Genomic DNA, 24,197 nt, shown 5'->3' on the forward strand with positions numbered 1-24,197 from the left:
AGCATAGGAGTTAATACCTTCATGAGAGGATTAACTTAATTAAAGATGTTTATGTCGAATGGTTTGCTTGATCATATGATTCATTAGCTCATTAGTTTATCACTGAAGGCACCCTAATCCACTATCATGTCTAAGACCTTTCTCATCATCATTCATACATTCTCATCATTTGTCATCGTTTAGTTCTTGTTTAATCATTTCATTAGTCTTTAATCATGTTTAAGTTTGTAGTTGTCTCTAGATAATCAAAAATGATCTTTTCTTGATGCAGAATTCAATTTCCTATAGTCAATGCACATGCGATGGCCGGTTATAGTTCTTTGGGCTATGAGTTCATCCTTATCGTTTTTCACCACCGTGATCCCACCTTTCTTGGGCACAACGTGCACAGGAGATACCCACCGAGAGTCAGAGATTGGATATATTATCCCTGCCTCAAGGAGCTTTAGTATCTCCTTCTTAACCACCTCTTTAAGGTTCGGGTTAAGGCGACGTTGGTGCTCAATAGAGGACATGGCTTGGTCCTCTAGGTGGATCCTGTGGGTGCATATATCAGGAGAGATCCCTCTAATGTCAGCCAAGGAATACCCTATGGCTCTCCTGAATTTCCTTATTTCATTAAGCAATGCACGTTCTTCATGTTCGAGCAAGCTATCGTTTATGATCACAGGAAAAGTAGAGTTCAGACCTAAGAACGCATACCTGAGCCCTGTTGGTAGAGGCTTTAGCTCAACAGGGGGTGCGTCTGCCTCGTTCCAATCGGCATCAAAGCTGCATTGGCCTGGAACAGCTTCCTCGGCCTTTGCTTCATTCTCGCGCGGTTTACCATCTTCCTCGGTATGAGTTGTCACGGCCATGATATCCCGAGGTGTCTCTTCTGTTCCCGTGGATCCCTCGCTGACTAAGATGTCGAGGCCACTCTTCCTGAGCTCCAAAAACCTCGCCTGAGCTCCAAGTTCCCTCGGTTGGTCCAAAAGACGCTTGTACACCTCGCTTTCCTCGTTCAAGTACCCGTGCTCGCCTTGTTCACGTGTCAAGACCACTTGTAACGGATCCTCTGCGTTTAACTCTTCAAGGAGCTCATCAGCCAGCTCCTCCATTACTTCCACGTAGAAAACCTGACCTCCAATGGTCGGTTTCTTCATCATCTCCTTCACATTGAACTTCATAGTCTCGGAACCGATGTGTAGTTCGATCATTCCTCCTCTCACATCTATTATGGCTCCTGCGGTTGCTAAGAACGGTCGGCCTAGGATGATAGGGTCCAATGGTTCCTCGTCCATCTCAAGAACTATGAAGTCCGTGGGGATTTCTATCTCACCGATCCTCAAAGGTAGATCCTCAAGCAACCCCACCGGTAATCTAACCGATCTATCAGCTAATACAAGAGAGATCTTGGCCGGCTTGTAGCTTTTGTATCCCAATCTCTTGGCCACCGTGTAAGGCATTAAGCTCATAGAAGCTCCCAGGTCACATAAACAGTTTGAGAACTTCAGGTGACCTAAGGCACACGACAAAGTGAAGCTGCCCGGATCGGATAGCTTCCTTGGTACAGATCTCCTTTGTATTATTGCGCTGCACTCATGACTCAGTATCACCATGCCCTGGAGCTCCTTTGTCTTGTTGAGGATCGCATCCTTTAGAAACTTCCCAAGCTGGGGTATAGCTAAGAAAGCATCTATAATGGGTAAGGTTAGTTGCGTGTTCTCCAAGTGTTTCTCAAAGACCGCCTTGGCTTTGTCTAGGATTTTCTTTTTGAAACGCCCTGGGAATGGTATCTTGGGTTGATAAGGTGGTGGTGGAACATAGGGCTTTTCAAGCTCGGTTGTCTTTTCCACCTCTTTTCCTTTGTCCTTGATCGGTTCCTTCTCTGAGACCTCTTCTTTGTACGCATCATCTGAGGCTGCCTCCCCCTCTAGTTTCTCATTGGCCTCAATGAGCTTTGTTTTAGGCATTGGAGTTTGTAATTCCTTACCGCTCCTCAATGTGATGGCGTTCACATACTCTTTAGGGTTCGGCTCCAGTTTACCTGGTAGAGCCGGGCCTCTTGATGATGTAGATGCCTAGTTTTGCTTAAGCTCCCTGATATCTTGCTGCATTGTCGCGTGCTGGCTCTCAACCCTTTGCTGGCCCTGTAACAGTTGCTGTAATATCCCACAGACGTCGTTCCCCATCTGATTCTGACCCGGTCCCTGAATCTGTTGCTGATTACCCATCGGCTGCGGATTGAACCCTGGTGGAAACTTGTGTTGCTGCGGTTGGTTGGTTAAGTTGTTACCTTGAGCCGCTTGATTCTGCTGAGTGTAGCCGTGTTGTTGCCCACTGAACTGTTGCTTGGGCTGGAAGGTATTCTGAAAAGGAGCCTTTTGAGAATATCTTTGTTGTTGTTGTTGAGCAGGGTACACTTGGTCTTGAGGGTTAGCTACATTCGGGTTTCTGTATGAGAGGTTTGGGTTACTGTTGTAGTTGTTAAACCGCTGATACCTCTGCTGATTCCCTATGTAATTCAGCTCTTCTTGTGTTAGACCATCTTCATTAACATTGTCAAAACTTGGCCCTGGCTCATCAAACTCCCCTACAAAGTGTATTGGCTTTTGAGTCGCCATCAAAACCTTGTCATGCTTGCTCTGAAGCTCTCTTATATCTTTTTTCATACGCTGTTCATCACTAGATCCCTCTGTACGGTTTGCTCTATCAAATTCCTCTCCATATGTGTCATTAGACATGGCTAGGTTTTCGACTAATTCCATTGCCGCATTGATCTCTTTCCTAAGAAAATTTCCATTTGAGGCTGTCTCGAGTTGGTTTCTGATCTTGGGGAGTGCACCTCGGTATAAAGTACTCAAGAGGGATGCCTCTGAGAAGCCGTGGTGTGGGCATTAGTTAGTATAGCTCCTGAACCGTTCCCAAGCTTCACTAAAGCTCTCGTTGCTGTGCTGCGTGAAACTTGAGATCTGATTCCTGAGCTTAGCTGTGCGTGATGTGGAAAAGAACTTTGATAAGAACGCCAGTTTACATTGCTCCCAGGTTTGTATAGAACCCCTCGGTATATTCTTTTCCCACTGGTGTGCTTTATCACCGAGGCTGAAAGGGAACAAGCGTAGCTTGAAGCTATCTTCGGAGACGCCATTTATCTTGGTTAAGTCGCAAACCCGATCAAATTGATCTAGATGCTCGAGAGGGTCTTCTCCAGCCAGTCCGTGGAACTTTGAGTTTTGCACCATATTGAGCAGGGAAGCTTTAACTTCAAAGTTGTTGTTTTGAACTGGTGGAGCTTGAATCCCAGCTCGGTATTGGTGCGCATTAGCTCGGTCATTTTCTCCAACACAGATTGGAGGATGTTGTCTCTGTACTTGTGGCGGTGGCGGATGAACATGATGGGCTTGTTGCTCATTTCTATTCGCTTGGTGTTGGTTTTGCTGAGCAAGCCGTTCGTTTCTTTGAGCCTGTTGCTGATTAACATAGGCTTGTTGTTCATTTCTTCCTGCCTGCGCCTGGTTAGCCTGAGCCTGGTGCTCGGCTGCATGAGCCTGTTGCTCCATTTGTTGTTGTTCTGCCATTCCAAGTCTGTCAAAGTGCCGTTCTCTCTCGCGAGCTCGCCTTTCTAATCGGTCGATGTTATCTTCGTATGGGAAAAGCGATCCTGTGCTCCGAGATCTGGTATTCATGCACCTGAAAACAAAACAAGGACTTGGAAAGGAGTTAGTAAAACAAAAGAAAGAAAAGCTTGAACTTAAGAACAAACAAGAGACTAATGCTCCTACAAGTTGGCAACGGCGCCAATTGATAACTAAGGTTTTTAAGCCTTAATAAGGGTTATCAATCCCCTGTCAGAGTAGTAGAAAGGGGTGTCAATCCAAGCTTGTAAACGAGACATTATCTATGTCATTTGTTCATTAAGTCAAGAGAGAATATTAAAGGGTTTTACTAGGCTAAGTATCAAGCGAATGAGCATAAAAGTAAAGCAAATAATGAGATTTGAACAAAGCTAAGATGCAAATGACAAATAAATGATTCAGATGATTATAATGAATGATAAAGGCAGAGACTTTAGACAAGATAATCGACTCGGGTGCTTCCAAGCTAAACTAATGGGCTAATGAATCATTTTATCAAGCGGTTTCATTTAACTTTGAACTCAAGGCATGCTAATCTTCTCATGAAAGTATTAAACATCTAAACTGATCCTCCTTCATACCAAAATATCTTTTGAGAAGCACGAATCAATCAGCAATAAGATTCAGTTCAAATATGTCATTTAAGAGGACAAACTATCACTCTCGCGATGAACGACTCTTAAACCCTTAACCGAGTGGTTCAGACATTTCTACAAACACTTTTGATGCGAGATATGTCTCAGATCTGAACCTCAAGTGATGTGCTTGGATCCAGCCTAGAGATCTCGTCGGTTAAGGAATGAAACATGCAAGACTAGACACCTAAACCCATTAATCCACCTTGAAAGCACCCTAATCTACTTATCTAAAGTCGCTTAAACGACTACTCACTGATCATAACGAGCTCACTAAGTCCTTTGCAAGACGTGTAGCTAGTCATGATAAGGAGTTTGATGATTGGATGATAAAAGAAATAAAGAAAGAACGAGATTCAGATGCAAAAACGAGATATCGGATTAGATTAATCCAGTTTCACAAAAGAGGCAAGTTCTTAAAGCTAAAAACAGATAAGATATATGATGATTAGGTTTTTAGTCTCAAAATATATTTATAGCAAAGGGAAAGTGTCGCGGGTCAGCTCGGAACAAAACCGGGTACTGAACCGCTTCCTTGGGTTGATGGGTGAGTGCCACGGTGTGTCGGAAAGTGAAGCCGAGGTCTTCATGCCGAGGTGTGCACGTGAGTCAGGATCCAGGTGAAGATCTCGTGAAGAACACGTCAAGAACATGCATGAACCCTAGTCTTTGATCCATCCTCACGTGTGTGTTCTTAAGCCATTCTGCTCTTGATTCTGGATTCGTGACAAGGGACCTCGGGATAAAATGTCGAGGGGTCATGATGTCGAGGTGTTTGGGAGAACACAGTCCGGCATGCACGCCGAGGTCGTTACACCGAGGGGTACTCTCAACACTTAGTCGTTTCCAGCTTTAGTTCTTACGTATGCATGCCCCGATCTAATCATGCCAAGGCTTTGGGACGAGGTCTGGTCCAAAATACTTCCAAGATATGAGTCTCGACTTGAGTGATGCCGAGGTAAAGATACCGAGGCTTGTGAAAACAAAACACAAGCGCGTGTCGCAACTCATTTAGGCTTGTATCGACCGTGTCACCTTCCGGAAGCGATAACTTTCAGCACACGACTCCAATTGCTCTGGGACCAGTTCCACAGTCAAGATGACTCAACGAGCTCGAACTTTGGTGAAGAAACCATCGGAGCTTGTGATATGATCGTGACCAGCTCAGAGGAGGAGGAACCAGAGGTAGCTGGCAGGATTACTCGTTCCAGAGCTAGAGAGATGGCTAAGGAGGCTCACGCACTCATAGCTGCAGAGGACATCGATCAACTGGAGGCTAGAGCTCACATCTTCAATATCTCTATCTTGAAGAATGAAGAACCCAGTAAAAATGACTAGGTAACTTAGGTGATGATTCTGTACTCTTTTCCTTGGTGAGAATTTTGGAAGGCAAGGAGGTTCTTCTCCAAAGTTTTTAACGAGGCAGAAATCATTGCTACGTCGAGTTACTTAGAAGTTGTTACTAATGGGTAATAATGTGCAAAGTCACAATGACTTGTGCACTAGTTGTTTTAGGCGCACCACTTAGGATTTAGAAGGGATGCCTCGCTGTTTTATTTTTAAATCAAACTTCGTGTTGTTTTTATTTCAGACTTCGTGTAGTTTGTTATTAGGGCTGCGATTTTCTCTCTTACTCTATAAAGTAGAGAAAATCGCCTATGTCATATTCAGTGAAGAATTTTGATCAAACTTTTAACGTGTTCTTCTCTCTTTGATTTCTGAGAACTAACAACTCTGAAATTCGAATCTCTTAAAAACTAATCTGTTTACAAGAGATTCTTCTATCCCTCCATTCCATCGATATCATCTCATCCTCACCAACAATCGATATCATCGCATCCATCAACCACCATCTCAAACCATCGATCCGCCGCATCACACCACCATCTCCCTTCATCGATCTGATCCACCAGCCACCGTCGCATCTCATCGCATCATCGCTGCATTCCATCCATCATATCGCCACATCTATCGCCCCTTGCTTCAGAGTTGATCACCTAGGATCGTATCAGCTTGGGAAGTGGAAGGCTTCCTGGATTTCACATCTTTGCGTCGTATTGAAATCACCGGAAAACAGGCTTTTTGGAACGATGTGAACTCCGGAGACTTTATCTTTTAAACCACTGCTCCGAACTAAGCGATTCCGAATGCTCTGAGAAGATCTTCCATGGATCTCGAACTTTGATGAAGACTGGGCAAGCTAATTCGGTCCGGAAAGGCTCCGTCCGCCGTGATCTTTGGACTCCGCCGTTTGGTTCTCGGATGCGCGTAATGCTGGTGCATCTTCCGGAAGCTGTATCTTTCTCTCCACTGGTCCGAATGTGATGATTCCGATCGTTCTGGGATCTTTGCTTGATTGTATCCAACTTTGATGAAGACCCCGCCAACTGATTCGGACCGGAAGGTTCCCCGGATTGCTGATCTTTGAATTGCACGCGCAAGGGCAACTTTTGGTCGTAAAAAACTTCCCGCGGTAAGGAAAATAGCCGAGGGCTGTGTACCGCGGTAAGCTTTTTGGTCGTGAAAATCCTTGCCTCGGTCAAAAACTTGCCCCGTGGTATTTTTGCACGCGATACTCAATTCTGGCCGATCAGTACGGTTTTTGGCCGGTTATGAGCGTCCGGTAAACATTTTGGCCGAGGTTTCCGACCAGCCAGTACGCGATTTGGCCGAGAAATTCCTTCAAGCGGTTTTCACCATTTTTGACCCTTTTCTTCACCGTTTTCTTCTCTGCTCCTCTTCTTAAGCTCCGAATGACTTCCAAAGCACCTGATAAAGACTTCAAAACATGCAAAACTCTTTGGGACCTAATGCAAGCCCTAAATCCTATTTTCATGCCTAAAGACTCAATCTACATGGGAAAACATCTGATGAGGACTCTAAAATGCACTCTAAATGATGTAAAATATAGACATATCAACTCCCCCACACTTGTCCTTTGCTTGTCCTCAAGCGAAGAGAACAAAAGAGAGAGAGAGATTGTAATGCAGATGGAGCTCATATTTCCTTTTTAGAGAGAAGTGATCACAAAGAGAACTCGGATTCATGCTCAAATATGCAATGCAAAGCTATACTCAGATATTTTCCAACTAAAGCACGGAATCTCCACAAGCCATTATCACATTCAACTCTTTCACATTCGTTAAGTTCGTAACCGGTGAATCAAATGATGCAATGTTCAAATAGGCTGGCTTGGCTAGGGTAAGGTCATGAGATAAAAATGATCTCATCAATATTCAAGCGGGTACAATGCAACAGGGATCTCTCTATGAACGACCAAACTTCGGCAGAATGCTAAAGGTAAAAAGCAACCGATGCATACAAGGGCAAGACTCATCACACCCCACACTCCACTCAAAGCGTTTCTCACTTGCTCACCCTCTCAGAATCCTCACTCTTCACAATCGTTTTCTTTTCACTAGGGGATTCGCCTTTTTCTTTTATTTTCAAGCCTTGGTTTTTGCTTATTCACACAGCTCTTTTCTTTCATAGCGTATAGCCTCTTTCATTTTTATTTCAGAACACTTGAGCCTTTGGCTTCTTTTCATTTCAGAGCTTATCTTTTCACATCCAAGACTTAATTCATTTTCATTCATTCCCCTAGCTATTTCCACTCTTACTTTTCCACTCAGCTCACCTTTTTCCACTCACCAACAAGTCTTTTCCCCCACACTTATTTCTCACCAATACTCTTGGTTCCTTGATGTTGGAACATATCACTCAATGAGCCATGCCCTTGTCGCTCTAAACCTAACACTTTCTGCCAAGTTCAGTCCAAGGTGGCCTTACAATTCACACACAAACATTGGCTTGAAAGAAAGATGGGTTCAAGGTGAGGGAACTGATCCATGATGCGGATTCAGCTACTTGAGCTAAGGAAGTAGAGTGGTAAAAACAACGATTCTAGCTCAAGTATGTATATCGGTGTCCACAAGCCTATTCAAGCAATGCATCAAAAGATATTTACATTTCAAGTTCAAGGTTATCACTTAGCTAGAGTTGAGTATAATTCAAACTTGTTTCTCAGATTCAAATCGTTTCAAGCTTTACAAGCACAGAATGAGTTTCACAAGCATATTTAGTTCAAGTTCTCAAGTGATTTACTCTCTCTAGGAAAAAATCTATCATTGCTCCTTGCACTGATGCAATCCTACATGATGCAGCTAGACTCGATCTTAGAATGCGAGATGCAACTAGAATGATGTAATTTATCATATGTATTAAGCTAAATGAGACTCAAGAATGCAAAAGTCAAATAAGAGCAAAGAAAACCAGATCAGAAAACACAAAGCTCCTCCCCCACACTTAGATAACACAGTCCCTTGTGTTAGAAAAGCGTGTGAGAGAAGTGAAAAGACAAACTGAACGAATGCAAGATGATATATACAAGATGCATATGTACAAGGGTTGAAGTCGATACCTTAGTCGGAGAGGTCGGATCCCAAGTAGTGCGAGGGATTCGATGTGGAGCATGAGGGAGTAGGCTGACGTGGTGGGCTGCTTTCTGAGGGTTCAGGCAGGAAAGTCGTGGCTGGGTCGATCCAGTCTTCTTTGCCTGGTGGAAAATCCGGGTTCCTCGCGTTTGAGCTTTCTCCAACTCCTTCCTCTGTAATCGGTGCGGTTGAGGTCGCTGAGTTCTTATCCGGTGAGGATGGCCTCGTGAGCTGCTTTACCTTCTTCTTCAAATGCCTCACACAATCCACCAATGCGTGGATGGTTTTGTCTTGCCACTTACACCACTTTTGGAGGGTGTTTACTCGCGAGTACAGCTTCTTGGTGTGGTATTCAGGCTCACCCCACACTTGCACATCAAAGTGATAGCGGCCTGCTCCAATCCTTCTCTCATAGTGTCTCTGCTCTTCGTTATCACAACCTTCCGGGCTCTTAGTGTTCTCGGGTTTGCTAGGTGCTGCCTTGGTGCATTTGCGTGTGGGTGGGTCGAAAGCTGGGTTATACAGTTGATCTTTGAGAACGTAGAATGAGACATTACACTGCTTGTCGAGCATGGTGAGGCTTCGGTTAGGCAGGAGAACCTGTGTGCCGTCTCTATGCAGTAGGGTGAAGTTGTAAACCCATTTGTCTCCTGACTTGCCTCCGAAGAAACCACTTTTGCTTAGGTATAACTCATCAATGAGATTCGGCTTCTTTGGTGAATCAGGGAATATAAACCCTTGAGCCCTCAGGATCTTGGTGACTATCCAACCGTTCTGAAGTCTTCTCGCTCCTCGCTTCTTGCGGTCGCACCATACATTGTGCCGATAAGTGAGCATTTGAATGGCAAAGAATGCACCCAATGATGGTACATGCAGCGGTCCTTGGAACCCTTTCTTGTTCTTCATTTGAGTGATGAACGGCTTCAGTCTGAGTCCCAACAGTTCAAGCTCGGCCGTGTGAATAACACCAGGGTTAAAGGTCGAGAAGAATGTTGATGCTAAGACGCGGTTGGTGTATCTGATCGCAGGGTTCCTTATGCAGCTTGTCTTGCTCTTGCCTCCGAGGTAAGGTCCAAAAGATATTGTTTCCCACAAGGCGGCCAACTCATCACGAGGGTACACAAACTTGTCAAGCGAGCTTCCATTCCTTTCAAACCCAAAGATTTCATCAAGCTCCTTGAAACTGACCTTGTAGTGCACGCTATCCATTTCAAACTCAATGTGGCCGAATCCTTTGCCATGTAAACGCTTTGGATCTCTCTTGGGGTAGATGATGACCTCCAAGGTTGCAAGAAACTGCTGTGTAATCCCTTCATAGGCAACATCGCTCATCTCAAAGAACTTTGCCAATCCCATATTCTCAAAAATGAGAGTCACGTCATCAAGTATCTCGAGTTTCCTCAGCAACTCCAAGTCAGGGAATCGACCTTGAGCCACTCTGATTGAGTTAAAGTGGTCCAAGTATTCCTCAGTAGTTGGGAAGTGTTCATCCTCGGGCTCGGGCTTTGGTTCTTTCTTGGACTTTTTGTCACCGTTGTCCACATAAGGTACTAAGGCTCCGGGCTCTTCGTCATCAGATCCCACAGCTGCCTTCTTCCCGTTCCTCTTTGACTCGAGAGCTGGTGCCAGAGTGAGCTCAGTATTTCTTGCTCATTTGGGGGTTGGCTCGTCATCGGGTCGCATCGAGGTTTTCTTGCTGGTCTCTCCACTACGTGGCACGGCAACGGCTTTACCCTTCAAAACTCTCTTCTGGCCCGCAATTCTGTTTTTTTTGTGGGTAGGAACGGTTCGGTCTCCGGTCATCTGCAAGGGAGATTCTCAAAGAAACCGTCAGAGCAAAGTACATCGTTAAGCACATTTATCTCAAGATTGGCAAGTACAAAACTTTTTCTCTAGCAGAACCGATATTCATAGCTTTTTCAAACATCAAGGAAAGTAAGAATAAGCTAGAACAACCGATTAGAGACAAGTTATCTAGACATTTCAGCTCAAACACACAAATCATCATCAAGACCGATTCCAAGCACATTTTTCTTAAGAATTTTAAAAACTAGAGAGCAAGTGATATTTAATGCAAAGACCGGTTTTTCGTGTGTTGTCTACCATGGTGTAATTTATAAAATTGTTCCCAAAGGCTGATATACTCTAAAAGAATCGATTCCATATTTTACAAACATTTAAGCTCGCAAAGAATGAAGGAAAAAGATGAGTTCTTTAAGATGCAAATACCTTTGGGAATCCAAGATTTAAGCTGAATGAGATGCTTATGCAGAGTAGACAACACCCTAACGAGTCTAGAACGCTTGGAATCACGCAAAATGAACGAGAAATGAGTGAGTTGTGTTCGTGAAATGCAGAGAAAAGAGAGAAAAAGGCAAACTCTGCGTTTTAGCTCGGTATGGAGGCTGGTATGTGCTGGAGCGCGCTTTCCAGCTGGCGTTTGGACTGTAGTGGGACTGGTCCCCCCTTCTCCTCCAGCTGCGACCGTTGACCGCGCCAAAAACCATCTTGACCGGGCGTTCAAATTCAAATTACCGCGCAAGCCTTCAAATGGGCGCGACATGTGAATGACGTGGGCTGTACGGTCTAGAGTGATTTCTCTTGTGTTAACATGAGCGGCCTCAGCTTGTTCCACCCCGAGGGCGCCAAGCCGAGTGTTTTAAGCTTATGTTAACGAGTAATTCTTCGTGGCCTTCAAGTCTTTTCTTTAGACCGCGCAAACCTTCTTCTTCGACCTAAGTGTTCCAAGTGCTCTTGTTTTTGATCGTTCTTGAAACCGGGCACCTCGGCATGCTCCACCACGAGGGTATCATGCCGAGGTCACTTGTTTTAACAAAGAACACTTGGTGCTGGGGGTTTAAACTGGCTGGCCTTGGTGTAAACTGGTCGCGGCCTCGGATCAAGGGTTTTGACCGTTTTGAGTGAACATCGCCCCTCGGTATATTTATACCGAGGTGTTTACACCGTGAGCCTCCCCCCACACTTAGTTATTTTACCACAGCACTTCTCAGACACGACCATGATGAAATTAAGTCGAGGGATCAAGCTGAGGTTCTCAGGCTTTCACTCGGTAAAAGATGACCGTGGTATAAATATACTGAGGGTCGATACCGAGGCTATGTATGCTCTTCGACTTAATTCATCAGGCCGCGTCTCTTTCAAGCTGTCCCTTACTTTCACCCTCAAGGTTCACTGTCTAACTCCTGAAACACTTAACAAACCCTTCAAAAAGCTTCAAATAAAAAGAAAAAGGAGATGAAAAACGAAATATGTACATGGGTAAGCTTGGGGTGTCTCCCAAGAGCACTTTGTTTAACGTCGCTAAGTTTGACTTTTCATACCTTTTCAGGCTGATTCTGGTTCAAGTAGAGGAACTGAGGTAGCTCCCTCCCTTGTTTCTGATGCCAAGTAATGCTTTACCCTCTGGCCGTTAACCACAAAACCTTGTCCATCTTTTCCTTTCAAAACCACGGCTCCATAGGGTCTTACTTCAAGAATTGTGAATGGACCGAACCACCTAGACCTCAGCTTCCCAGGGAACAGCTTAAGTCTTGAGTTAAACAACAGAACTTGGTCCCCTTCTTTGAACTCTCTCTTGTGTATCTTCTTGTCATGAAGCGCCTTGGTTCTTTCTTTGTAGATCTTAGAGCTCTCAAAGGCATCTAACCGGATCTCCTCAAGCTCATGAAGCTGTAAAACCCTCTTCTCTTGTGCGGTCTTGATGTCAAAGTTCAGAAGTTTCACTGCCCACAAGGCCTTGTATTCCAACTCAACCGGTAGATGACAGTTTTTCCCATAGAGCAAGTTAAATGGTGAAGTCCCAATGGGGGTCTTGTAGGCGGTTCTGTAAGCCCACAGAGCATCGTCAAGTTTCTTGCTCCAATCCTTTCTGGATGAGTTCACGGTCCTTTCCAAAATGGCCTTTATCTGACGGTTGGAAACCTCCACTTGGCCGCTGGTTTGCGGATGATAAGGGGTGGCCACTTTGTGCTTTACTCCATGCTTCTTCAAAAGACTCTCAAGGGTCTTGTTGATGAAATGGCTTCCCCCATCACTGATGACTACTGTTGGTACTCCAAACCGTGGGAAGATGATACTCTTGAAGAGTTTTACCACCACTTTTGAATCGTTGGTCGGAGATGCAACCGCTTCAACCCATTTACTCACATAATCCACTGCTACAAGGATATATTGATTCCCATATGAGTTTACAAAGGGGCCCATGAAGTCAATGCCCCAACAGTCGAAGACCTCCACTTCAAAGATTGGGTTTTGGGGCATTTCATTCCTTTTGGATATGTTTCCGTGCCTTTGACAGGCTTCACACCTCGAGACCACTTCTTGGGCGTCTTTGAACATGGTCGGCCACCAGAAACCGCTTTGTAGAACCTTGGCAACTGTCTTGAACGCACCTAAATGACCACCATACGATGAGCTGTGGCATTCTTGTAGCACCGGATGGATCTCTTCTTCGGCCAAGCATCGCCTATAAAGATGGTCCTTGTTAAGCACGTAAAGGTACGGCTCATCCCTATACTACCTCATCACATCTCTAAAGAACTTTTTCCTCTGATAAGTGTCAAGATCCGGTGGCTCTAAACCGCAAGACAAGTAGTTCACAAGATCCGCGAACCATGGAAGGCTTCTTTCTTTGATCGTGTTGGCTTCCTCCACTTCTAGGTAAGACCTGACTAGCATAAGGGTCTCCTCTGGCAGTGCGTCATCAATTGGAACCTGTTCTTCAATCCTCAACCTGGAGAGGTGATCTGCGGCTCCGTTTTCAATGCCTTTCTTGTCAAGTATCTCCATATCAAACTCTTGGAGCAATAAGACCCATCTCAAAAGCCTCGGCTTAGCGTCCTTCTTAGACATCAGGTACCTCAAGGCCGCGTGATCTGTGTAAACCGTGACCTTTGATCCCACTAGATAACTCCTGAATTTGTCAAATGCAAACACAATGGCAAGCATTACCTTCTCGATGGTGGCATAATTTTCTTGAGCCGAGTCTAAGGTGCGGCTGGCGTAGTGAATCACGTGGAGCTTCTTATCTTTCTTCTGCCCCAAGACAGCTCCCACGGCATAATCAGATGCATCGGTCATCACTTCAAATAGTAAAGACCAATCAGGGGCTTGTACAATCGGTGCACTGATCAAAGCCTCCTTGATTCTCTTGAACGCTTCCTCACATTCTTCATCAAAGTTGAAATCTACTTCTTTGCACAATAACCTGGTCAAGGGCCTGGCTATCTTGGAGAAATCCTTGATGAACCGTCTATAGAACCCAGCGTGGCCAAGGAAGCTTCTTATTCCTTTCACAGAATTCGGGGCTTGTAAGTTCACCATAACCTCGATCTTGGCCTTATCCACCTCGATGCCTTTCTCTGATACCTTGTGTCCCAAGACAATGCCTTCTTGGACCATGAAATGACACTTCTCCCAGTTCAAGACAAGCCTATGCTCCTCACATCGTTTTAGAACCTGAGAAAGATTAGCAAGACATTCGGAGAAAGAGGAGCCGTATACGGAGAAATCATCCATAAACACCTCAACTTTCTCTTCAATTAGATCAGAGAAAATGTGCATCATACATCTTTGAAAAGTGGCCGGTGCATTGCACAAACCGAATGGCATTCTTCTATAAGCATAAATGCCATAAGGGCAGGTGAATGTGGTTTTCTCTTGATCTCGGGGGTCTATAGGTATTTGAAAGAACCCCGAGTATCCATCGAGAAAACAGAAATAAGGATGATTAGCTAACCGTTCAAGCATTTGATCAATGAATGGTAAAGGAAAATGATCTTTTCTTGATGCAGAATTCAATTTCCTATAGTCAATGCACATGCGATGGCCGGTTATAGTTCTTTGGGCTATGAGTTCATCCTTATCGTTTTTCACCACCGTGATCCCACCTTTCTTGGGCACAACGTGCACAGGAGATACCCACCGAGAGTCAGAGATTGGATATATTATCCCTGCCTCAAGGAGCTTTAGTATCTCCTTCTTAACCACCTCTTTAAGGTTCGGGTTAAGGCGACGTTGGTGCTCAATAGAGGACATGGCTTGGTCCTCTAGGTGGATCCTGTGGGTGCATATATCAGGAGAGATCCCTCTAATGTCAGCCAAGGAATACCCTATGGCTCTCCTGAATTTCCTTATTTCATTAAGCAATGCACGTTCTTCATGTTCAAGCAAGCTATCGTTTATGATCACAGGAAAAGTAGAGTTCAGACCTAAGAACGCATACCTGAGCCCTGTTGGTAGAGGCTTTAGCTCAACAGAGGGTGCGTCTGCCTCGTTCCAATCGGCATCAAAGCTGCATTGGCCTGGAACAGCTTCCTCGGCCTTTGCTTCATTCTCGCGCGGTTTACCATCTTCCTCGGTATGAGTTGTCACGGCCATGATATCCCGAGGTGTCTCTTCTGTTCCCGTGGATCCCTCGCTGTCTAAGATGTCGAGGCCACTCTTCCTGAGCTCCAAAAACCTCGCCTCAGCTCCAAGTTCCCTCGGTTGGTCCAAAAGACGCTTGTACACCTCGCTTTCCTCGTTCAAGTACCCGTGCTCGCCTTGTTCACGTGTCAAGACCACTTGTAACGGATCCTCTGCGTTTAACTCTTCAAGGAGCTCATCAGCCATCTCCTCCATTACTTCCACGTAGAAAACCTGACCTCCAATGGTCGGTTTCTTCATCATCTCCTTCACATTGAACTTCATAGTCTCGGAACCGATGTGTAGTTCGATCATTCCTCCTCTCACATCTATTATGGCTCCTGCGGTTGCTAAGAACGGTCGGCCTAGGATGATAGGGTCCAATGGTTCCTCGTCCATCTCAAGAACTATGAAGTCCGTGGGGATTTCTATCTCACCGATCCTCAAAGGTAGATCCTCAAGCAACCCCACCGGTAATCTAACCGATCTATCAGCTAATACAAGAGAGATCTTGGCCGGCTTGTAGCTTTTGTATCCCAATCTCTTGGCCACCGTGTAAGGCATTAAGCTCACAGAAGCTCCCAGGTCACATAAACAGTTTGAGAACTTCAGGTGACCTAAGGCACACGACAAAGTGAAGCTGCCCGGATCGGATAGCTTCCTTGGTACAGATCTCCTTTGTATTATTGCGCTGCACTCATGACTCAGTATCACCATGCCCTGGAGCTCCTTTGTCTTGTTGAGGATCGCATCCTTTAGAAACTTTCCAAGCTGGGGTATAGCTAAGAAAGCATCTATGATGGGTAAGGTTAGTTGCGTGTTCTCCAAGTGTTTCTCAAAGACCGCCTTGGCTTTGTCTAGGATTTTCTTTTTGAAACGCCCTGGGAATGGTATCTTGGGTTGATAAGGTGGTGGTGGAACATAGGGCTTTTCAAGCTCGGTTGTCTTTTCCACCTCTTTTCCTTTGTCCTTGATCGGTTCCTTCTCTGAGACCTCTTCTTTGTGCGCATCATCTGAGGCTGCCTCCCCCTCTAGTTGCTCATTGGCCTCAATGAGCTTTGTTTTAGGCGTTGGAGTTTGTAATTCCTTACCGCTCCTCAATGTGATGGCGTTCACATACTCTTTAGGGTTCGGCTCCGGTTTACCTGGTAGAGCCGGGCCTCTTGATGATGTAGATGCCTGGTTTTGCTTAAGCTCCCTGATATCTTGCTGCATTGTCGCGTGCTGGCTCTCAACCCTTTGCTGGCCCTGTAACAGTTGCTGTAATATCCCACAGACGTCGTTCCCCATCTGATTCTGACCCGGTCCCTGAATCTGTTGCTGATTACCAATCGGCTGCGGATTGAACCCTGGTGGAAACTTGTGTTGCTGCGGTTGGTTGGTGAAGTTGTTACCTTGAGCCGCTTGATTCTGCTGAGTGTAGCCGTGTTGTTGCCCACTGAACTGTTGCTTGGGCTGGAAGGTATTCTGAAAAGGAGCCTTTTGAGCATAGCTTTGTTGTTGTTGTTGAGCAGGGTACACTTGATCTTGAGGGTTAGCTACATTCGGGTTTCTGTATGAGAGGTTTGGGTTACTGTTGTAGTTGTTAAACCGCTGATACCTCTGCTGATTCCCTATGTAATTCAGCTCTTCTTGTGTTAGACCATCTTCATTAACATTGTCAAAACTTGGCCCTGGCTCATCAAACTCCCCTACAAAGTGTATTGGCTTTTGAGTCGCCATCAAAACCTTGTCATGCTTGCTCTGAAGCTCTCTTATATCTTTTTTCATACGCTGTTCATCACTAGATCCCTCTGTACGGTTTGCTCTATCAAAGTCCTCTCCATATGTGTCATTAGACATGGCTAGGTTTTCGGCTAATTCCATTGCCGCATTGATCTCTTTCCTAAGAAAATTTCCATTTGAGGCTGTCTCGAGTTGGTTTCTGATCTTGGGGAGTGCACCTCGGTATAAAGTACTCAAGAGGGATGCCTCTGAGAAGCCGTGGTGTGGGCATTGGTTAGTATAGCTCCTGAACCGTTCCCAAGCTTCACTAAAGCTCTTGTTGCTGTGCTGCGTGAAACTTGAGATCTGATTCCTGAGCTTAGCTGTGCGTGATGTGGAAAAGAACTTTGATAAGAACGCCAGTTTACATTGCTCCCAGGTTTGTATAGAACCCCTCGGTATATTCTTTTCCCACTGGTGTGCTTTATCACCGAGGCTGAAAGGGAACAAGCATAGCTTGAAGGTATCTTCGGAGACGCCATTTATCTTGGTTAAGTCGCAAACCCGATCAAATTGATCTAGATGCTCGAGAGGGTCTTCTCCAGCCAGTCCGTGGAACTTTGAGTTTTGCACCATATTGAGCAGGGAAGCTTTAACTTCAAAGTTGTTGTTTTGAACTGGTGGAGCTTGAATCCCAGCTCGGTATTGGTGCGCATTAGCTCGGTCATTTTCTCCAACACAGATTGGAGGATGTTGTCTCTGTACTTGTGGCGGTGGCGGATGAACATGATGGGCTTGTTGCTCATTTCTATTCGCTTGGTGTTGGTTTTGCTGAGCAAGCCGTTCGTTTCTTTGAGCCTGTTGCTGATTAACATAGGCTTGTTGTTCATTTCTTCCTGCCTGCGCCTGGTTAGCCTGAGCCTGGTGCTCGGCTGCATGAGCCTGTTGCTCCATTTGTTGTTGTTCTGCCATTCCAAGTCTGTCAAAGTGCCGTTCTCTCTCGCGAGCTCGCCTTTCTAATCGGTCGATGTTATCTTCGTATGGGAAAAGCGATCCTGTGCTCCGAGATCTGGTATTCATGCACCTGAAAACAAAACAAGGACTTGGAAAGGAGTTAGTAAAACAAAAGAAAGAAAAGCTTGAACTTAAGAACAAACAAGAGACTAATGCTCCTACAAGTTGGCAACGGCGCCAATTGATAACTAAGGTTTTTAAGCCTTAATAAGGGTTATCAATCCCCTGTCAGAGTAGTAGAAAGGGGTGTCAATCCAAGCTTGTAAACGAGACATTATCTATGTCATTTGTTCATTAAGTCAAGAGAGAATATTAAAGGGTTTTACTAGGCTAAGTATCAAGCGAATGAGCATAAAAGTAAAGCAAATAATGAGATTTGAACAAAGCTAAGATGCAAATGACAAATAAATGATTCAGATGATTATAATGAATGATAAAGGCAGAGACTTTAGACAAGATAATCGACTCGGGTGCTTCCAAGCTAAACTAATGGGCTAATGAATCATTTTATCAAGCGGTTTCATTTAACTTTGAACTCAAGGCATGCTAATCTTCTCATGAAAGTATTAAACATCTAAACTGATCCTCCTTCATACCAAAATATCTTTTGAGAAGCACGAATCAATCAGCAATAAGATTCAGTTCAAATATGTCATTTAAGAGGACAAACTATCACTCTCGCGATGAAAGACTCTTAAACCCTTAACCGAGTGGTTCAGACATTTCTACAAACACTTTTGATGCGAGATATGTCTCAGATCTGAACCTCAAGTGATGTGCTTGGATCCAGCCTAGAGATCTCGTCGGTTAAGGAATGAAACATGCAAGACTAGACACCTAAACCCATTAATCCACCTTGAAAGCACCCTAATCTACTTATCTAAAGTCGCTTAAACGACTACTCACTGATCATAACGAGCTCACTAAGTCCTTTGCAAGACGTGTAGCTAGTCATGATAAGGAGTTTGATGATTGGATGATAAAAGAAATAAAGAAAGAACGAGATTCAGATGCAAAAACGAGATATCGGATTAGATTAATCCAGTTTCACAAAAGAGGCAAGTTCTTAAAGCTAAAAACAGATAAGATATATGATGATTAGGTTTTTAGTCTCAAAATATATTCATAGCAAAGGGAAAGTGTCGCGGGTCAGCCCGGAACAAACAGGGTACTGAACCGCTTCCTTGGGTTGATGGGTGAGTGCCAAGGTGTGTCGGAAAGTGAAGCCGAGGTCTTCATGCCGAGGTGTGCACGTGAGTCAGGATCCAGGTGAAGATCTCGTGAAGAACACGTCAAGAACATGCATGAACCCTAGTCTTTGATCCATCCTCACGTGTGTGTTCTTAAGCCATTCTGCTCTTGATTCTGGGATCGTGACAAGGGACCTCGGGATAAAATGTCGAGGGGTCATGATGTCGAGGTGTTTGGGAGAACACAGTCCGGCATGCACGCCGAGGTCGTTACACCGAGGGGTACTCTCAACACTTAGTCGTTTCCAGCTTTAGTTCTTACGTATGCATGCCCCGATCTAATCATGCCAAGGCTTTGGGACGAGGTCTGGTCCAAAATACTTCCAAGATATGAGTCTCGACTTGAGTGATGCCGAGGTAAAGATACCGAGGCTTGTGAAAACACTTAGCACGTGTCGCAACTCATTTAGGCTTGTATCGACCGTGTCACCTTCCGGAAGCGATAACTTTCAGCACACGACTCCAATTGCTCTGGGACCAGTTCCACAGTCAAGATGACTCAACGAGCTTGAACTTTGGTGAAGAAACCATCGGAGCTTGGGAAGTGGAAGGCTTCCTGGATTTCACATCTTTGCATCGTATTGAAATCACCGGAAAACAGGCTTTTTGGACCGGTGTGAACTCCGGAGACTTTATCTTTTAAACCACTGCTCCGAACTAAGCGATTCCGAATGCTCTGAGAAGATCTTCCATGGATCTCGAACTTTGATGAAGACCGGGCAAGCTAATTCGGTCCGGAAAGGCTCCGTCCGCCGTGATCTTTGGACTCCGCCGTTCGGTTCTCGGATGCGCGTAATGCTGGTGCATCTTCCGGAAGCTGTATCTTTCTCTCCACTGGTCCGAATTGGATGATTCCGATCGTTCTGGGATTTTTTCTTGATTGTCTCTAACTTTGATGAAGACCCCGCCAACTGATTCAGACCGGAAGGTTCCCTGGATTGCTGATCTTTGAATTGCACGCGCAAGGGCAACTTTTGGTCGTAAAAAACTTCCTGCGGTAAGGAAAATGGCCGAGGGCTGTGTACTGCGGTAAACTTTTTGGTCGTGAAAATCCTTGCCTCGGTCAAAAACTTGCCCCGTGGTATTTTTGCACGCGATACTCGATTCTGGCCGATCGGTAAGGTTTTTGGCCGGTAATGAGCGTCCGGTAAACATTTTGGCCGAGGTTTCCGACCAGCCAGTACGCGATTTGGCCGAGAAATTCCTTCAAGCGGTTTTCACCATTTTTGACCCTTTTCTTCACCGTTTTCTTCTCTGCTCCTCTTCTTAAGCTCCGAATGACTTCCAAAGCACCTGATAAAGACTTCAAAACATGCAAAACTCTTTGGGACCTAATGCAAGCCCTAAATCCTATTTTCATGCCTAAAGACTCAATCTACATGGGAAAACATCTGATGAGGACTCTAAAATGCACTCTAAATGATGTAAAATATAGACATATCAAAAAACCCACTCTTGTTTGCTTGAATTAAGAACCTGATCACATAGTTTAGTGTCTAACACCATATCTGGATTGATAAACCTCTTTGTGCTACTTTGACAAGGGGATTGATAGCCCTGAGACCCTAAAAAGTCCTATCTATCAATCTCTTATTTGTTCTTAAGATCAAGACTTTATTTTCTTTTGTTTTTACTAACTCTTTTGCAAATTCTGGCTTTGTTTTCAGGTGCATGAAAACCAGATCTCGCAGCACAGATGATGGTGTGCTGTCGTGTGTTGAGAGGGTGTGTCAAGTTTTACCCTAATTGAAATCAATAGCCGCTAGTGCACAGCTGATCGATTGTAGTACTTAGGGATCGAATCCACAGGGAAGGAGGATCTTTTCCTGCAAAAAGCCTTTGAAATAAGTTAAAGTAAGGAAGTCTAGAACAAAAACGGTTTAGTGGGGGTTTGGTAGTGTGTTTAAAATCTAAAAACGAAATATTAAAAGAGAATACGGGAATTAAATGGCGTAATAACTAAACTTAACGAAAATAACTAAAAATGATAAAAACGGATATTCTAATGCTTAAATGAAAATGAACTAAAAAGGAAAGACAATATTGGACTAAAGCTTAAAAGAAAAACGGTGTAAATCAATGGAGAAGAAAGTGTTGGGGTTCAGGGAAGTTTTCTCAGGAGTACGAACGATTCAAAACATTGCTAGAGAGGAAATTTTGTAAGATCTTAGCTTAAACTTTTCGAACTGGAGTCACGGACGTATGAATACGCCACTGTCGTGATCATAGACAACTATCTCTCTCAACCCTGACCAGTAGGTTTCCACTCTGGCCCTGGAAGAGAAGAGATGCATTATGTTTAAGACTCGTCCTAATTCACAAATCGCCCATAGGTAGGTTTCCACTCCTATGTTTTTTTTGCTCTCCCAAACTAGATCTGATACCTGATGAACACTTTCGTGTCACCAAGCATCTGGATCAGATTGTAGTTCATGACGCTACTCTCATGCAGTAAAAACGAATTCAGAAGAAAAAGTTCTAAGATTCGGCTCAAAAGCTCATGGAATCCTCATCGAACATATAAATCCCCATCGAAAATCCCTTAATCCCAACAATAAAACTACTCGGACATAATGAACGAAATCAAAGACATAGTATTAAGAAGTAGAATAGAAACCGAAATTGAAAAAGAAAGAACAAGGGTTCAAAAGAACAAATCTCTCTCTCCCTAAAAGCTAAAGCAAAAACAATAAAAGTATGAAATAAATATTTCGGTGGTGATCGGTTGTGTCGATTTAGGGTTCCTAAGACATGTATTTCTAGTGCTCAAGACCTCTCTGGACGTCACTTAGGGTTTCTCCAAATGTGGGCTTCAGAAATGGGCTTTTTGGGCTCGGAGTTGGCTTGCCGCGGTCAGGAGTGCTGTGACCGCGGGGAATGTATGGTTTGCCGCGGTCGGGATGCTCCTGACCGCGGGAAAATGCTTGTTGGCCGCGGGTGGAAGTGCTCGCCGGCTGGTTTTCGGGACATCTTGCTCTTCGCGTATCTTTTTATTGAACCGTTGGATTGCCAAGCTGTAAAGTGCACTGGAAAGCTGATACTTCCATCTTTAAGGTCTCCAAATTTGAGTTGGATCAGACGGTGAGAAGGCCTTCAATCAGGGGTGAACTTCTGACAGTTTGACTCTGAGCTGAAATCTGGTTTTCTATCCATTTTGTTAAGCTTTTCCCTAAGTTACCTGAAAAGAGTCTTGGAACTACAAATACTAGAAAAACGTGATAAAAGTACTTAAAAGCAATTAAAAACATAGAAAAAGTATTTCAAAACGATACATAAAAGTGGTCAAAATACAGTGTTATCAACTCCCCAGACTTAAACCTTTGTTTGTCCTCAAACAAAACAAAAGCCTAGACTGGTTAAGTGAAAACAAAAAATAGGGAATGCACAAATCTCATAGACATGAACTCCTAAACTAGGACCAAAGATAGTGCATCAATCCACAACTTAGTCTCGAAAATTCTCACCAATGCACAAGAGATACTAGTCCACTTTTTCAGTCATGCAAAACTTAAACAATTTAAATCTTGATTCCAGTCAACTAGCTCTCTACATTCATTAAGTTCAATAGTGAGTTCTCATTAAAGACATCATCCAGGGTAGACGGCATTTGGCATTAAAGGGCTATTTAAGTGGTGGAGTTAAAGTGTTTTGGGTTACCTGAAGATCTCGAGGATGCAAGATAATATGCAAAACCGCAAGAGAGAGAACGACCTGTTGATGACCGCAGATTTTCAGTCACTTCTCCTTTGTCAATTGTTGTTGCATAATCTTCCTCCTTTGTTGTAAACAGCTGTTCCCCCAGACTTAGATCTTTTCCGGGAATCATAAAGATAATCTCCAAAACTCCATATAATCAGATCAAGCTTGCCTCAAGTATAAAATTCGATCCTCCTAGACTCTCTAAGGTTTTAAATTTCCTCTTTCTTCATATTTTTTTTTTTTTTTTTTTGAAAGAGGAAATAACCTATTATGAAGAGAGAGTGTAAGGGACGAAATTGTACCACGATTTTGAAGTTTTTCCAAGGCAAACTGAACTATCTCCTTTTGTTGAAACATTCCAATGAAATCGCAGGTCTCCGTCTTCAGTGACTGAAAACCGCGTTGATCATCTTTCTCTCCGACGTTTTTGCACATATCTGCATATAGAACAATGAAAAACAAGAATGCATGTGGTTTGAAAGAGGTTAGGTTCGGTGGGGAACTAGCTAAAGATAAACTAGCCATTCAGGATCAACAAAGAGTGGTAAAAGGATAAAGGAGTCCCCCAGACTTATTTCACACTGTCCTCAGTGTGATAAATCTTGGAAAGAATGGTAAAGAAAATAGAACTTATCGTCTTGTTTCTAGTCTCACAACGCCCCCTTGTCATTATCATGCCAATTTGGAACAGAATATGACTTTTAGTAAAAAGAGTCCCAGTTTTCTGATTTTCATAGGAGATTTGAGGTGTATCTAAAGGAATAAGAAAACAAGTAAATGATGTATCTCCTTCCACATTTAGGACTCTCTACCTCCTCTTTATAGTCTCAGAACGCCTCCTTGTCATTATCATGCCAATTTTGATCAGAATATAACTTTTAGTAAGAAGAGTCCCAGTTTTCTGATTCTCATAAGAGATTTGAGGTGTATCTAAAGGAATAAGAAAACAAGTAAATGATGCATCTCCTTCCACATTTAGGACTCTGTACCTCTTGTTTCTAGTCTCACAATGCCCCTTGTCATTATCATGCCAATTTTGATCAGAATATGACTTTTAGTAAAAAGAGTCCCAATTTTCTGATTTTCATAGGAGATTTGAGGTTTATCTAAAGGAATAAGAAAACAAGTAAATGATGCATCTCCTTCCACATTTAGGACTCTCTACCTCCTCTTTATAGTCTCACAACGCCCCCTTGTCATTATCATGCCAATTTGGAACAGAATATGACTTTTAGTAAAAAGAGTCCCAGTTTTCTGATTTTCATAGGAGATTTGAGGTGTATCTAAAGGAATAAGAAAACAAGTAAATGATGTATCTCCTTCCACATTTAGGACTCTCTACCTCCTCTTTATAGTCTCAGAACGCCCCCTTGTCATTATCATGCCAATTTTGATCAGAATATGACTTTTAGTAAGAAG

At 43.9% G+C, this 24,197-nt stretch overlaps 2 non-coding genes across 2 annotated transcripts; both read left to right on the top strand.

Annotated features, from left to right (window-relative positions):
* The first annotated feature begins 2,862 nt into the window (after positions 1–2,862).
* On the top strand, positions 2,863–2,969 carry LOC112086383. Its single transcript, XR_002899498.1, has one exon. It is a non-coding gene; the product is annotated as a small nucleolar RNA R71 (small nucleolar RNA).
* A 14,120-nt stretch (positions 2,970–17,089) lies between these two features.
* LOC112086252 lies at positions 17,090–17,196 on the top strand. The gene has a single exon (XR_002899374.1). It is a non-coding gene; the product is annotated as a small nucleolar RNA R71 (small nucleolar RNA).
* Positions 17,197–24,197: the final 7,001 nt, after the last annotated feature.

Source organism: Eutrema salsugineum, unplaced genomic scaffold (assembly GCF_000478725.1).
Source record: "Eutrema salsugineum unplaced genomic scaffold, Eutsalg1_0 scaffold_21, whole genome shotgun sequence".
NCBI classification, from domain to species: domain Eukaryota; kingdom Viridiplantae; phylum Streptophyta; class Magnoliopsida; order Brassicales; family Brassicaceae; genus Eutrema; species Eutrema salsugineum.